At 48.9% G+C, this 13,932-nt stretch overlaps 1 protein-coding gene and 1 non-coding gene across 6 annotated transcripts in view; one reads left to right on the top strand and one right to left on the bottom strand.

Annotated features, from left to right (window-relative positions):
* Positions 1-362: 362 nt before the first annotated feature.
* Positions 363-4,359, bottom strand: ZNF516-DT (ZNF516 divergent transcript). Of its 2 annotated transcripts, XR_011542828.1 has the most exons (3): positions 3,817-4,342; positions 2,942-3,369; positions 363-1,109 (listed from the first exon to the last, which is right to left on the bottom strand). It is a non-coding gene; the product is annotated as a ZNF516 divergent transcript (transcript). The 2 variants fall into 2 exon arrangements; XR_011542827.1 differs by lacking the exon at positions 363-1,109 and having other exon boundaries at positions 2,938-3,369; positions 3,817-4,359.
* A 9-nt stretch (positions 4,360-4,368) lies between these two features.
* The window catches only part of ZNF516 (zinc finger protein 516), a 120,427-nt gene continuing 110,863 nt past the window's right edge, over positions 4,369-13,932 (top strand). For 2 of the 4 annotated variants that reach the window (XM_070630296.1, XM_070630290.1), the window contains exon 1: positions 8,051-8,167. The gene's annotated coding sequence lies outside the window, so the exon portion shown is untranslated. Of the gene's footprint in view, positions 4,527-4,801; positions 4,937-8,050; positions 8,168-13,932 lie in introns of those variants that run through there. The other 2 variants (XM_070630291.1, XM_070630293.1) reach the window with 2 other exon arrangements.

The raw sequence follows: 13,932 nt of genomic DNA, 5'->3' as shown, positions 1-13,932 counted from the left end.
AATTCGTCTTTCCTTAAATGAAGTCTGCTCTATGGCCCACTTCTTCTTATTCTTCAAACCATTATGAACCACATCTGTGGAGTTCTCCATCAGCTATTCTGCAGCCAGCTGTTGCCCAGAGTCTTTGACTTAAATTGAAATGAAGAGCAGATTTGAGGGCCCTGTACCTGCTGTGAAGGCCTGACGCAGTTACCTAAAGCTACAAACGCCGAGAAAATGTGCCTGCGATCCCTCCGACTGTTAGTATATTCTCCATACTTTTGCCTCAATTTCGGATCTGCACTAACTCTGTGACCCAACCTTATTGACATCTTTGTCGTTAACCAAAACATATGCACACCAACCATCAGTAAAAGAAAATCTACATTGCAATAAGAACTGTATTATGGGTCATCTCAAAGTTTTCCTATGAGCAGAAAACAAGCACAGATCGTTAAAAATGCTGATTCCCTGGGAAAGTTGTTAAGTTTTCTGCTGTGGGGAAAAATGAGTCAGGCATTCTCTGTATCACACATATGGGTATATTTTGCACAGAATCTTGAAGAGATGCTTCGCTGATTATTAAACTATCTAAAAATTCAGGTGTGGCTATCTGTTGAAGGCCAACTCCAGACTTGGCTACTACGGAGAGAGAAGAAATCTTCACCAAAGTCTTTCCAACAACATGCAGGTCTCAACCATGAATAAACAAGCCTAGAGCACGGCCAGTCTGAGCCTACATTATCCTGCAGATAAAAGCCCGCGGCAGAGAAAGCTGCTCGGTAAGAAGTTATCTTAGTGTAAACAGGGGGGAATGTCCGCAGATCACGTTAGAAGTAAGCGTGTGTGTGTATGAGAGATGCTAGTCATCACCTTCAATAGAAATGAAATTTAAGGAGCAGGACTGAGATAGTTTCCTACACCCAGATTAAAAATATTTTGTTAGTTAACTTCAGATTCAAGCCGTCTGCAGCCATTTTGTAGAAAACTACTTAAAATATAATCCCAAGTTTGTCTCCCGCCGCGCAGGGTTCGCCATATGTTAAATTCCGTAGTGAGCGCTCCTGCTGATGACACGCTTTCCCTTGCTCCATCGTCTGAACTCAGTGTATTCTCTGAGTGCCCACGTTCTGTGAGAAGGAAAGATTGTAGAAAAGAAAAGCAAGTTAGGATTGAGGTAATACTTTCGAAACCATTGGTGGTGAAATAAATAGCCAATTTCCATGTACACATGAAATGGTTACTGCTCCGAACAATATGAAGGCAGCTGGCAGCTGTACTGTCCTAAAAAGAGTCTTTACCTAGGAATACTTGTTGACAATTTAATTCAAATTTATCCCTAATCCACTCTGAAATCTGTCAGTTTAAGTCAGTTCAGAGAGCTAAAGATTACCCCTAGATTTAGGTGGATAATTTCATTCTCCTTTCTCAGATACAATTCTGAAAATCCTAATAAATTTACAAAGAGATATAATTAATATTAAATATTTACTAATAAGTAGTGCACTTAAATTGTTAAACATGTATATTTAATAAATATTTTTTAGTTTGTCTTGGATTTCATACCACAGAGTTTCACTTCCAGCTTTCAGATAGACGGGGCCTTTTGGGGGGTTCTTTTTGTTTTTTACTCTTAGCTATTCTTTAATGCGACCCCTCAGAACCCTTCTTATCTAAACGTCCAGCAATCAGGCCATCACCTAAGTTATGCAGACAAGACACTGAACCCTGTTTCACTAAAATGCCATTTTCCGTAGCTTTTGAAGGAGCAGAGTCTCAAATGCTGAACAAATAATTCATTAGACGGTAACTAGGGAAAATATATTTTCTCATTCAATCTATTTCATTAGCCAGAATTATTGTCTGTTATAAATAGCCAAATATGTGTTTAACCATTAATCCATTAACCGCTGATTTTTCTCCACCCAAATATTGTAATTTACCTAAACATTTCAAAATAGGACAAGCTCTCCTGGGGGATTTCAGGAATTTGTGTTTTGTGCAGAAACTGTGCCCTTAATCTTTAATGTCTACTTTCAGTGTTTCAAGATAGTAAACAGTTGAAATTTTGGCAATGCTAAATATGTTATAGGAAAAGTATGGGAACTCGTTAAATATTTTGTTTTTATAGTATTTTTTCCCCTGGAACAAGCTAATGATAGTGCATTGACAAACAACTACCAGTGACTTTGTGTACAAATAATGTAAACACATTTCTCCTGTCATGAATGGCACTCTCACCAGTAACAAAACCGGGATGGCCTTCAAGCTGCCATTTTCCAGAATGTAACCCTTGCCCATCTCTCAAATTACGTTCTCAGAGTGTGCATGCCTTGTAGCAAAGCGTGGAAGAAAGGAAATCTCTTAAAGCATAGCATCTTCGTGGAACAGGCATAGTCCTGAGTGAAACCACGTGTGGGCGATAAGCAGGTCAGAGAAAGGAGGCAAGTCATGAAAATCACAAGTTTACATGGAGGAGTTTGGAAGTTTTGCTCACTGTTCATTGATCTAAGTTAATTTTCAACACATGGAAGTTATTAGTGCAATACTGTAGTCTTAAATGGACCCAAGAATGTAGATGAATGTAGCAAGTTTTTACCATTGACTCAAATCCATTCCAAAATGCTACAGAAAAACTATGAAAATTTCAAGTATGTGAATTTTAATCTTTGTGGGTGAGTACTCACATATGTGATAATATATCTGTCTACACAGATATCTGTGTCTATATATGCAAGTTATATCCATGTAATTAGTTGAATTGGGGGATACTTTTATTTGTGCATTTTTACTGTGTACTGAAATGAATTGTGGGCACTTCTTTTCCGTGAATGACTTAATTTTGATTGTTCAAGAATACATCCCGCTTAGGCATTCATGCTGAAACCAGCAACAATTGTCAATGACCTTTACCATGCCTGCTATCCAAATTAGTGCAGATCATTAATCACAAGGAGCTTACATTCTATGCATTTTATGATTCGCAGATCCTTCTTGCAAAGGTTCTCACCCCTCTTGCTCCTTGTCTCTCTACTCCCCCGTTCCTCCATCGAAAAACACGCATACCGCACGCATGCACACAGACATACATCACACACACATCACACACGTGCAGAATGGCCCCTGTGTCTAAGAGTCCAGCTTTGCAGGCACAAGCTCCTCCCTTGAGCTCTTCTGTAGTAGTTTCTGTTGTAAACGCCATAAGTTGGAGAGGCCCCGGCTGCATCAGCAGTGAACGTTAGCGAATGTTAGGCACCGAGAGAAATGCCACAGCGGAAGGTAACGCCTGGACTGCGGCGCTGATCGTTCAGCAGAGCTACGTCGGTGTCTTGGACGGAATCCATCTCCACTGCGGAGTTATCACGAGGAGGGAACAACATGGCCAGGAGTCTGGTGGGAGAAGACAGCGTTACCCCTCCGCAGGCCACAGCTCCCTCGGTCTACGTCATCACCGATTCAGGGGCTCACTCCCCCTCCCTCTAACCTTCCCCACTCTCACTCCTCTCCTCTTTTCCCTCCACCCCCTACCGCCCCCCCCCGCCCCCCCATGCACCATTTAATGCTATTTGGAGTCAAATTGGGATTTACTCTTTCTAGACTCAATGCAACTAACTACGGCCCACGGAGAGTAGCTGGGGTGAAGACATGGAGTTTGAAAAAGGAAAATTAGAGTTGAACTTTTCAGGGATAAAAATACAAAGAAAAAACAACAGTCACTTTTAAATTGCCCTACAGCAGAATCCCTGTTCTGAAGTCTCTCCAGGGGAACCTCTTTGATCTTGATTCAGGACTTAATCTATTGATACTCTGCGTCTGAATACCCCCAAACGTATTTACCAGGAAGTTAAGTGAACGCACACCCTAAGCCGTTTGTAACGCACGGGCATCTGGGACCCCCGGAAAGACACCCACGTAGAAATCTGGACTCGAGGCTTAGTGCTCAGGTGCTTAAGTCGGCTGAAAATGCATCCCCAACACGTCTGCACGTATGGATGCGTGCGTGTGTATCCGTGTGTGCGTAAACAGCTTCCCGTAACTGGATCTGCGGCAGCGTTAGTCCTTGAGAAAAGGGGTGACACTAGCCGCTGGGATCGTGATTCAGTGCTATTAGGGGAAGAATTATCTGTGTCTGAGTCATCGTGAGCCTCCAGACTTTCCCCGCAGTGTGGCAGAACTTTGTGCTGATGAGACAATAGTGGAGCGTGTGCGTTTCCTACAGGGCAGACCATTCCGGGGCTGGGGGAAGCCTGGGGCCTGCACCCGGCCGCGGGGGCCTGGCCCCCTCCCGGCGCGGAGCAGCCCCTCGAGCCCAGCCGGCGCCGGGGTCCCCGCGGGGCGGGCGCGTCCGGGGCGCGCGCGGGCGGCGCGGGGAGGGGGCCGGGCGCGTGGCGGGCCCCGCGCGCCCTCGCGCGTCCCCCGCGCCCGGGCGCAGCTGGCGCGGTCGGTCTAGTGCAGCGCTCGGCTCCGCGCCTCGGGCGCTTGGCTTCACCTTCAGAGGCGCGGGGCGTGCGCGTCCTCCTCCCCGGGCCCGCTGCCTCTTCCCCAAGGTAGGGGCTGGGGTGGGGGGCGGCGCGGGGCCGTGGGGTCAGGGGCGCGGAGATCCGGGCCTGGACGTGTCGTGAACCCCCGGTGTGCGCCGCGGGGGTGGGGGGCGCTGGGGAGGGGCTCCCCGGCGCGGGGAGGGGGGCTTGGCTTTCCCTGTTGGTAGTTGCTCCGCTCCGCAATTCCAGGAGAGGGAAGATGCAACTTCGGGCGGCGAGGCGAGCGTCCGGGAGGTGGTTTTTACCGCAGTGGAGGGGCGGGGTGGGGGCCGGGGTGGGAGCGCGGAAGAGGCTCTGGCAGTGTACACTTCGTCAAAGGCGACGCGGGAGGAGGGGAGCTCGGATGTGCTCTCCATCCATTAGGAGACAAAGAGCAAATTGCCTTACTTTAAAGTAAAACGCTTCGGCTAATGAAGGTGGGTGATGGGGCTGCGGGGCCCGAGGAGCCGCTTCAATTATTAAGGGTTTGGCTGATGGGATCGATGCCTGTGGGCTCCGAGCGCGGCTGCCTCGGGGACGTGTTTGCGTGGGGGAGGGGGGGGATTGTTTTTCCTCCCCCCTCCCCTGGCTGAATGCCCATCAGCTGGGAGCGTGTAAGTGACCATAACATTACAGAAGTGAGAGCGCCTGGAAGGGAAGTTAGGGCAGGGGTGGGGGTGGGGGGCGAGGGTTCTCGCAATGACTCCGAGAGGGGTGGGGAGAGGGGGTCTGGGTGTCAGAGACTCCTCGGAGATGCGCGCAGCCTGGCGGGGTTGGGGTTGGGGGTGGGGGTAGGGGAGGTATTGATCGCGATATATACCCGGGTATATGCAAGAAAAGAAGAATGCAGTGGGCGTGTGTGTGTGTGTTTGGGGGGTGGGGTGGGGGTGGTGGTAGAAAAGCGCCTTGTCTGCCATTTCCAGGGAGAACGTACTGAATAGTTAGGATCAGTATTTAGATTAAACCGCCTCGTCAAGTTTTAAAGAAACTTTGTGTGAATAAGTTTGTTAAAAGCCAGCCGAGTTGGGTATTTAAAACAGCGGTTTATGGACGAAGGTTAGTGTGCGATAGAAATCAGCCGTGGTGGGCTGGGAAGCCAGTGGACCCCTGCTATTAGGAACCAGAGAAACCCAGCCTTTTGCCCGAAAAATGTGGGTCTGTAAGTTGGTCTCATTTATTATCAGCGTTAATAAGCACCCCGCAGCAGACCGGGATCAGACCAGGAGCTTCTGGCTCGTGTGTCTGTATCTTACTCATTCCGCTGGGCTTATTGATAAAGAACTGCTTGGTCTCCGGGTGTGCAAAGATCAACTTGCTCAGCCCTCTTTTTAAGTATATTCATTCTGTGCCTTATTTAATCCAGATGCACAAAAAGCCATTTGCAGCTTCATTGTTGGTTTACATTTTTTGAAAAGGCGACTGGTGTAACCTGTGGAATTTGAAATGCAAATAAAAGCCTGTGGGAGTTGAGGCAGAACAAATCAGCATTTATAAAGTGAAAAAGATTTAATGTCTTTGAAATCATTGCAGAGGAAAAAAACTGGAGAGGGGAGTGATTTTTCAGGGAGTGAATTGTGACGTCAGGTCTTTTTGGAAAAGATGTTATTTTTAAGGTCTGAAACCCGGGTATGTAAAGTGCTTACAGGAAAAACAGATTACAAGATTAACATCTGTTAACATGATCGTTTATCTCCAGCCAAAATTAGGTCAGTTCTTTCTTAAGGAAACACGATTGCTGGCTCATGCTTAAATAATAAAATTAAAATAATGAGTTCATAAATTAGGACAGGCGTTTGTTAATAACCTGACCTGTGAAAAACATTTTTTAATTTCGAGATCAATGAAAGGTCAAAGTCCCTTTTGGGTATTGAGAACAGCTCTTCACCCTGCGTCTACCCCTCCCGGATGACCCCCTCTATCCTTACTCCCAGCTCCGTCTCCGCCCCCACCCCGGATTGCTAATTTCCCTTTTCATCCACTGTGGAAGTACAAAATATACCTAAATGGATACTGTCTGACATCCCCCTCGTTAAAGAAGCCAAACTCTCTCGGCGCAGATGGCTAACTTTCAGAGCTCTGCTGTTGTTTTACCATTAAATGAAACGGGGGGGTGGGGAGGGGGGGGGAAGGAAACAGCCTTGCAAAATCTCCCTGCCCCCTGGGTGTGACTGACGGCTCTGTCGGCCAATCCGCAGCGGCTTTCTCCATTCCGGAGGTAATTTGGGGTGTGAGTGTGTGTGCGCGCGCGCGCGTGCATGCGCCCATGTGTCTGCACACTAAGTCCGACCAGCCCCGCGCATCCGCAGGCTTCTGCTTTGCACAGCTGTATGCCGTAGACGTGGACACGCTTTTACCCGAGTCTGCAGCTAGATAGGCACACGGCAGTCTAAATAGAGACGCTGGCTCCTCCGAGTGTCCTCCTGCAAAGAATGGGCACAAGAGGCGCTTTCGGATTCAAGTCGAAACCTGCTGAAGGGGAAGAAAAGGGGAGTGATGTGATTATGCTTCCCAACAATTGGGAAATCGAAATGTGCGGTTTTGTTCCTCTCGTTCCCACGCGGCAGGCGCGCCCTAGCGCGCTGGGGTCCCTGGGTGTTGGAGCCCACTCGCCAGGCGCAAAACGTACAGAGAACGAGAATTGTTGACACTGGTGTTAACTCCGTAGAAAAGAGAAGGACAGCATGTACCTTCCAACTTCAAATTTTATTTTTTCACTGGAAGTTGCTACTTAGTCCATGGCAAATGCTAGAATGTGACTTGCTCACGGTCGGTGAAAGTTCTGCTGCCCACCGACTTATGAATGCGGAGCGCTGGCCGCGTCTCCCCTGCACAATGGGCACATTCACGCGCGGAGTGCGTCACGGGCCGCCTCACGTTTCGTACTGGCTTAATCTGGCACCAACCTCCCTAGGAATATCGCTAGTGCGTGTGGAAGTATATGGGCCAGACCTGGCCAGGTAGCATCTCAGTTTCACTGCTGGAGTTGCTGTGCTGCTGCACTCGGGGATGGATGGTGCTGCTGCAGTGGTCGCTTTAGAGACCCACGTGTACCACTCCCTCCGGGAGACCCCTGCAGGGAGACCCCTGGGAGAGACCCCGCGCCCCGGCCTCGTCCACGCACCGTGTGCCCGGCTGCCGGGCCGCACCGAGGTCACCCGGAGGGTCCATGGGCGACCCCAGGCGACCTTCGTCCTACGCTGCAAGAACACAACTAGGTTACAAGGTGGTGTCCGGCCCCGCACCTACCGCTCGGGCCTTTTCCGCCCTCCACACCCAAGTTCGCCCCTTTTCTACCCCATCTCAGTGATCTGACGGATCGAGGAATGGGCAGCGCTGGGGAGGTGTCGCTGGATTAAATCATCCCTATTTCTGTATCTCCTGCGGTGCGGCGCTGGGCGCGGGTGCTGCTGGGGGGCGGGGGGATTTACCTGCCCGCCCCGGGGGCGGGGGCGGGGCGGTGGCCGCTGGTTGCTGGGCTTCCAGGGGGCGGGCCGTGGGCGGGGCGGGCAGCGCCGAGAGGTGGGGGAGGGCCCTGCCCGCGCCCCCGCCCCTGGCGCCCGCCCCCCGCCCCCGTCATGTGGAGCGGACGTCACACGCCTGCACTGTAACCCAAGAAGTGAAAGAGACCGGGACCCACGGCCCAACTTCGCACCGTAACAAAGGCGTGGGTCCGTGCGGGCCGGGGGGGTGGGGGCGGGACCAACTGCGGAGGGAGGGGGCAAGAGGGAGGGGGCCAGGGGATGGGGCGGCGGGACCGGGGAGTCGGGGGAGCAGGGGCCTGGCCGCTGCGGGGGTCTGTGCGGGGGTCTGTGCAGGGGCCCGGGCAGGGGTCTGCTCGGGGCCGGGGGGAGGGCGGCCCGGCCGCGGCGGGGGTCTGCGCGGGGCCGGGGGGTGGGGGCCTGGCTGGAGCTCTGCGCGGGGCCCGGGGGTGGGGGCCTGGCCGGGACGGAGGTCTGCGTGGGGTCGGGGCAGGGGTCTACTCGGGGCCGGGGGTGGGAGCCTGGCGGGGGCGGGGGTCTGCGGCCGGCGGGACCGCGCTCCGGGGCCCGAGGCGCGTTTGAGGCCAGGTAATTGGTTTCTATTTTAAACTTCACTTTGTTCTGGCGGAGGTGGGGCGGTGGGAAAGGCGTGGCCCCCGAGGACGATTACATAAGTGTTCACACCTGATCCGGTCCGGGCCGGGGGCACCGCGGGTGTTTGGGTGGGAGGTGCTGGAGGGCGCCGGCCCCGGGCATCCCCGCGTGGGTGTAGTGTCCTGCCCGTGTGACCAGACCCCGGCTCGGCGGTCGGAGCCCGTGTGGACTCCGGGGCTGTTTCTGGAAGCCCAGAGGTGCCCGTGGGCGTGGGGCCGGGCCTGCCGGCGGGGTCCACTGCGTAACAAAGGGGCAGGAGCTCCGGACCCTGGGCCGCGCGGCGCGCTGACCCAGCAACGAGTCACCAAAGGAACTTTAGACGGGGTCTTAATGAAACATTCCCCCAGAACCTGCCATAAGTCTCCAATCCTGACTAAAGATTTAAAAATTGATGCATCTCCACCCTGTGGCTGTGTAATAAATACCATGAAAGTACTGATCGGAGCAGAAGCGAGGGTGGATATTTCCCCAACAGGATCTTGTCCAGATTATTTTTTAAGCCGCCCTATTAATATGATTGGAGTATTTTGGTTTAGGAATGTAACTGCTACTTTAAGGAACCAGGCATGCGTGCTATTTGATGAGATACTTTCTACTGCTTCGTAAAAAAGAGCTCATCTTATCATTTGTTTGTTCCTCCTTCGTTTTCTGTTGCATTCTTTCATTGTGGCGTGAAAATAGCCGCGTTATTTATATTTACACAGACCGGCCAGAATTAAATTTACCGCATGCCACTGCTGCACACGAATCAGAGAGTTTCCCCTTCTTGATAAAATTGCAGAGTGAGTTGAGCGCCGGCCAGTGGTGCCTGGGTCTGGGGGCTGGGTTAGAGGAGGAGGACATCTTTAGTTTCACAAGAGTCAGTCTCGTGCCATCTTGAATGGGCCCTGGGACAACCCGAGCTCTGAGCAAGACTCACGTATTTTGGTAATGGCATTAGAATTCTGACGTGTAAAGCTGCAAACATACCACGTCTAATATTTTTCTTAGTTCATTAGTAGGACTTTGTTTTCTTTAAACTTGCTAATTTGAATGTACTGAAACAGTCGGAGCATATTAACATTCCAAACAAATAAGAATCCCAAGGGATGTGTAAGAAAGCTCGTTAAGAGGAGTGGGAATGCCTCTCTAAAATGAAACAACAGCGAAGTAGTGTATTTAGTAGGTACGGTCCTCAACAACGCGAAGAGAGGAGTTCTGCTTGTTCTCGTCTGTGAAAGCTTTTGTTTGTCAGCGTCATCTTTCCGATGGCAGAGGATACTGAAACATGCTAGATCCGGAACCTTAGCTTTGGGCCGTGTAGCTGATACTAGGTGCTGATGACCAGACAATAGTTTACATCGTCAGTGTTAATCCCATTGTTATTTGTAACCGCCCTTTAAAGTTGACTGGCTGATTTACAGATGGACATTTTCCTGGGACCCGGAAGCCCTTACCTGTCTGACTCTAAGATGATGTCCCAGAGACCAACAGGAGTGAATAGGATGAGAGATGTTTTTGAAAACAGGTCGACGCTGAAAGCACGGTGCCTCCACGTCCACAAATGCCTTTCCCTTCCTTCTCCTACATGGGGATGTTTGAGTTTCATAGATGAAGCGTTTCATGTGCAGATTAAGTTTAGGAACAACTATGTGAAAAAGAAAAGGAGACTTTACAGAATAGTTCAAAATGAGGTGTACTCCAACAGATGGTTTTCAGTCTTAGCAAACAGGGAAAAAGGATAATGTGACCTAGGAACTGAAGCAGAGTTTCGTCATGGATTGTCTTGAAAAACCAGTACTCAGTTTATTGGGTTGTTGTGGATTTTTATTTATTCATTTTCCAGAATACGTATTGGTCTTATTCATAATTTACCAGAAGGAATCTTTTAAAAAAGAATTTTGTGGGAGTGGCTGAAAGTCTCTCTGGAGATTGTGTTTAGAGTTTCAACTGCATTATACCTTAATGCCACAGAAATAGGAAACTGAAATATAAGCTGATTACGTTCAGCAGGAAGGAGCCTGTCTGAACGTGTGCGCCTTCCTTTTGTAATATGCTTGTTTTCAATGTTCAAGACATTACACTATTTTGGTTTTTATTCCATTTTCAACATTGGTGAAAAGGGCATGTGTTAAATAATTAAAAGTGGTATTTTGCTGATGTAACTAGATTTCTGATGAAGCGAAGCATCTCTGTTAAATGTCTGGAAACAACAACTTTTTCGTTGGTCGTTGATAGTCACACTGAGCTGGGGACATGTCAGCTTCCTCAGTGATAGGCACAGATTGAAGCAGAAGGGATAAAAGTAATGGAAGAAAATTAAATTTGATTCAATCTCTGCTGTATAAACATTTGCCTGTAGAAGGAACATTCCTTCTTCAAAGCAGATGTCTCACCTGCTTATAGTGTAGTGTTTATACATTTTAGGGCTTAGATAGAGTTCTCCTGGCACAGTCAATTAGTTTTTTCAAAAATACATCTCTTTGCTGCCCTAACCCCTCCCCCTCAAAATTCTGGAGGCTGTGGAAAAAGTGTAATTAAGTGGGATCTTACTGAACACAGTCCAGAGGTTCCAGGTGGGCCTGTGCACCGCGCTGACCCAGCCACCTGTGTGCCACCCCGGCTCTCCCGGGGCATGGCGGCCCCCGCACTGTGCAAGCACTGACTGCTTTACTAGCACCCAGCACAAGGACCTGCTTGGCTTGCTGACCACTTGGCGCCTTTGACCTTCACTCCCAGGGTTCTTGCTGTCTGCACATGGAGAGTTAATGGTATTTCTGTCTTAGCTCCCGGACGCTTCCTCTGTTGGTGGGAAGCTGCATCTCATTTGGCTTTGCGCTTTTCCAGGGATGGGCGCTGCGGGATCTCGATTTGTTCTGAAGTCTGTTGAGGTGGCGGTATAATCCATCCTGTGTGCGTTGTAGAGACAGGCGGCAGGGTGGAGCTTCCCGAAGGCAGATGGAAACGTGGGCTGCAGATAGGCATCCGTGGCGGCCATTCACGTTAGGAGTTTCCGTAGCAGCACTTCGACGCTGCCTTCCGCCTGGCATTAACTGGTGGCACGAGCCAGCCCACGGTGACGGTGGCCCTCCGCTGCCTCCTGTCCTCCCCTGGGGCTGTTACCCCAACCTTTCTACCCGCTGGCCCACAGTATGCTGGCAGCAGCCTGTTGAGGGTTTGAAGATCACTCTCGGGGCCACAAGAGTGACAGCATTTTTCAGATTCAAGCCTTGGCCTCCGTTCTCCCTGGTCCCGGGAACAAGTGGGTTTGGGGTTGGGGTGGTGGGTTCTCTTTGGAGGGGTGACCTCTGCCCTAGTGAGTTGAGATCCCCCCACCTCTCCCACCTCTCTCACCAGATGGGGGACTTTTGGGGGTTTTTTGGTGAGGAAGATTGGCCCTGAGCTAACATGTGTTGCCAGTCTTCCTCTTTTTGCTTGAGGAAGATTGTCGCTGAGTTAACGTCTGTGCCAGTCTTCCTTTATTTTGCATGTGGGATGCCGCCACAGCATGGCTTGACAAGCATGTGTAGGTCCACGCCTGGGATCTGGACCCGTGAATCCTGGGCCGCCGAAGCAGAGTGCACAGACTCAACCACTATGCCACTGGGCCAGCCCAGGGTTGGGGGGCGGGGGGCGAGTCCTCTTAATCATTGGACTCTAGCTGTGAATGTCTTCCAGTTTTCAGGAATATTGGCAAGTTGTCACATCAAATGTTTATTTGTGAAGAATTAATAAAATTAACCTTAAGGGAAGAATGAAGAAAACCTTTCTTTATGAATTTAAAGTGCTTCCCCATCCAGTTCTTTAAAAAGCATCTTTATTTTAAAATTAATTTTTTTCAAAAGAGGACTGTTTTAGGGTTGTGAGCTAAATAGCTATAGGGTGGATGCGTATACAGGCGCTATAAGTGCATTGCTTGCAGTTGGAATTTATGCTCTCTGCTAAGGTATAGTGAGTGTATTTTAGACGTATTGGTAAAAATTAGCAGTTGCAACTGTCGGTTCTCTGTCTTCTTTATCCCTTGCATCTGGCTGCACGTGATCTGAACAGCTGAAGCTTTTCTTTCCAGAGCTGGAGCTGGCTGTCATATTTATGTCCAGAATGCAGTGTTTTCCAGTGGCATACGTCGAATTGTAAAGAAATATAATTTTGTGGCTCTCAACATTCCTTAAAAGTAGTTTTCCAAAAAAGATCTGGCATTTAGTCTTGAATTCAAATGGTACTGAAAATTACAAAGCAGGAGTAATTAGAAATGCAACTATTTTTAGAAGGCAAACATGTAAATATATGTAAAATAATGAGTAAAACACCATACAGGAGAATAGAAAAAAATAAATTACTTAAAAAGCAACTATATCGAATTTAGATGCATTTTACTGTTTGTTTCAAATATATGTTCATTCTGGTAGGTTTTCTTTCTGGGTTTTTTTTTTTTTTTGGTCAGAAATTTAATCAAGTTGTTATGTTTTCAAAATTTACTTTGAGAGGTATTTTATATGATTGTGAAATTCAGATGGTTCCTCACCAGTGTGGTGAAAACAGGATGAAATATTGATTTTATTTTGTTTTCAAGACAGAATTAATCTGGTGTTTTATTCCTTCAAAAGCAGGTAGACTTGTCTCGCACCGATTCTGGCTCCCCCGGGGAATTGCTGATGTCAGCTCGGCCCTCGGATACAGCTGTCCTGTTATTTTCTTGCTCATTTAGGGGATGGTGAGCACAGGCTAAATGTGGTGTTAGCTTTCAGGACGTGTTAAATGGAGACTCTTAAAAATTGAGGTCCTGTGTGAAAACTCTGCAGATTTTTCTTGATGGCTAAGAATTAAAAAATTTCCTTCAGCATTATTTACTAACACTTGACAAACCATCTCGCCTTCAGCTCTTCTCACACTGAAGAAAGTAAAGGATATTTGTTTAGGAATTTTTCCTTTGTTTCAGAAAAGGGCAACATGTGTCTGTCTCTGCCATATGGCACTATTTAACCTATATTGCATGAGCTGGCTTGGTGCTGTGTTAGGCATTGATTTATTTCGGCATCCGAGAACATTCTTAGAAATTTAGTCCAGTGAAAGAGGCCGTGAAGATTGTCAGAGAGGCTGTTCGTGGCTTTAGCAGCTGCTCAGGTGCTTGAGGGTAGTAAGCAAGTGTCCCTGTTTTTTTTTTTTTTCTGTTTGGTGAGGAAGATTGGTCCTGAGCTAACATCTGTTGCCAATTTTCCTCTTGTTGCTTGAGGAACATTGTTGCTGAGCTAACGTCCATGCTCGTCTTCCTCTATTTTGTATGTGGGATGCCCCCACAGCATGGCTTGATGAGTGGTGGT

Source organism: Equus przewalskii, chromosome 7, assembly GCF_037783145.1.
Source record: "Equus przewalskii isolate Varuska chromosome 7, EquPr2, whole genome shotgun sequence".
NCBI classification, from domain to species: Eukaryota; Metazoa; Chordata; class Mammalia; order Perissodactyla; family Equidae; genus Equus; species Equus przewalskii.
The sequence above is the reverse complement of the archived record's forward strand: the minus strand, read 5'-3'. Positions and strand labels throughout refer to the sequence as shown.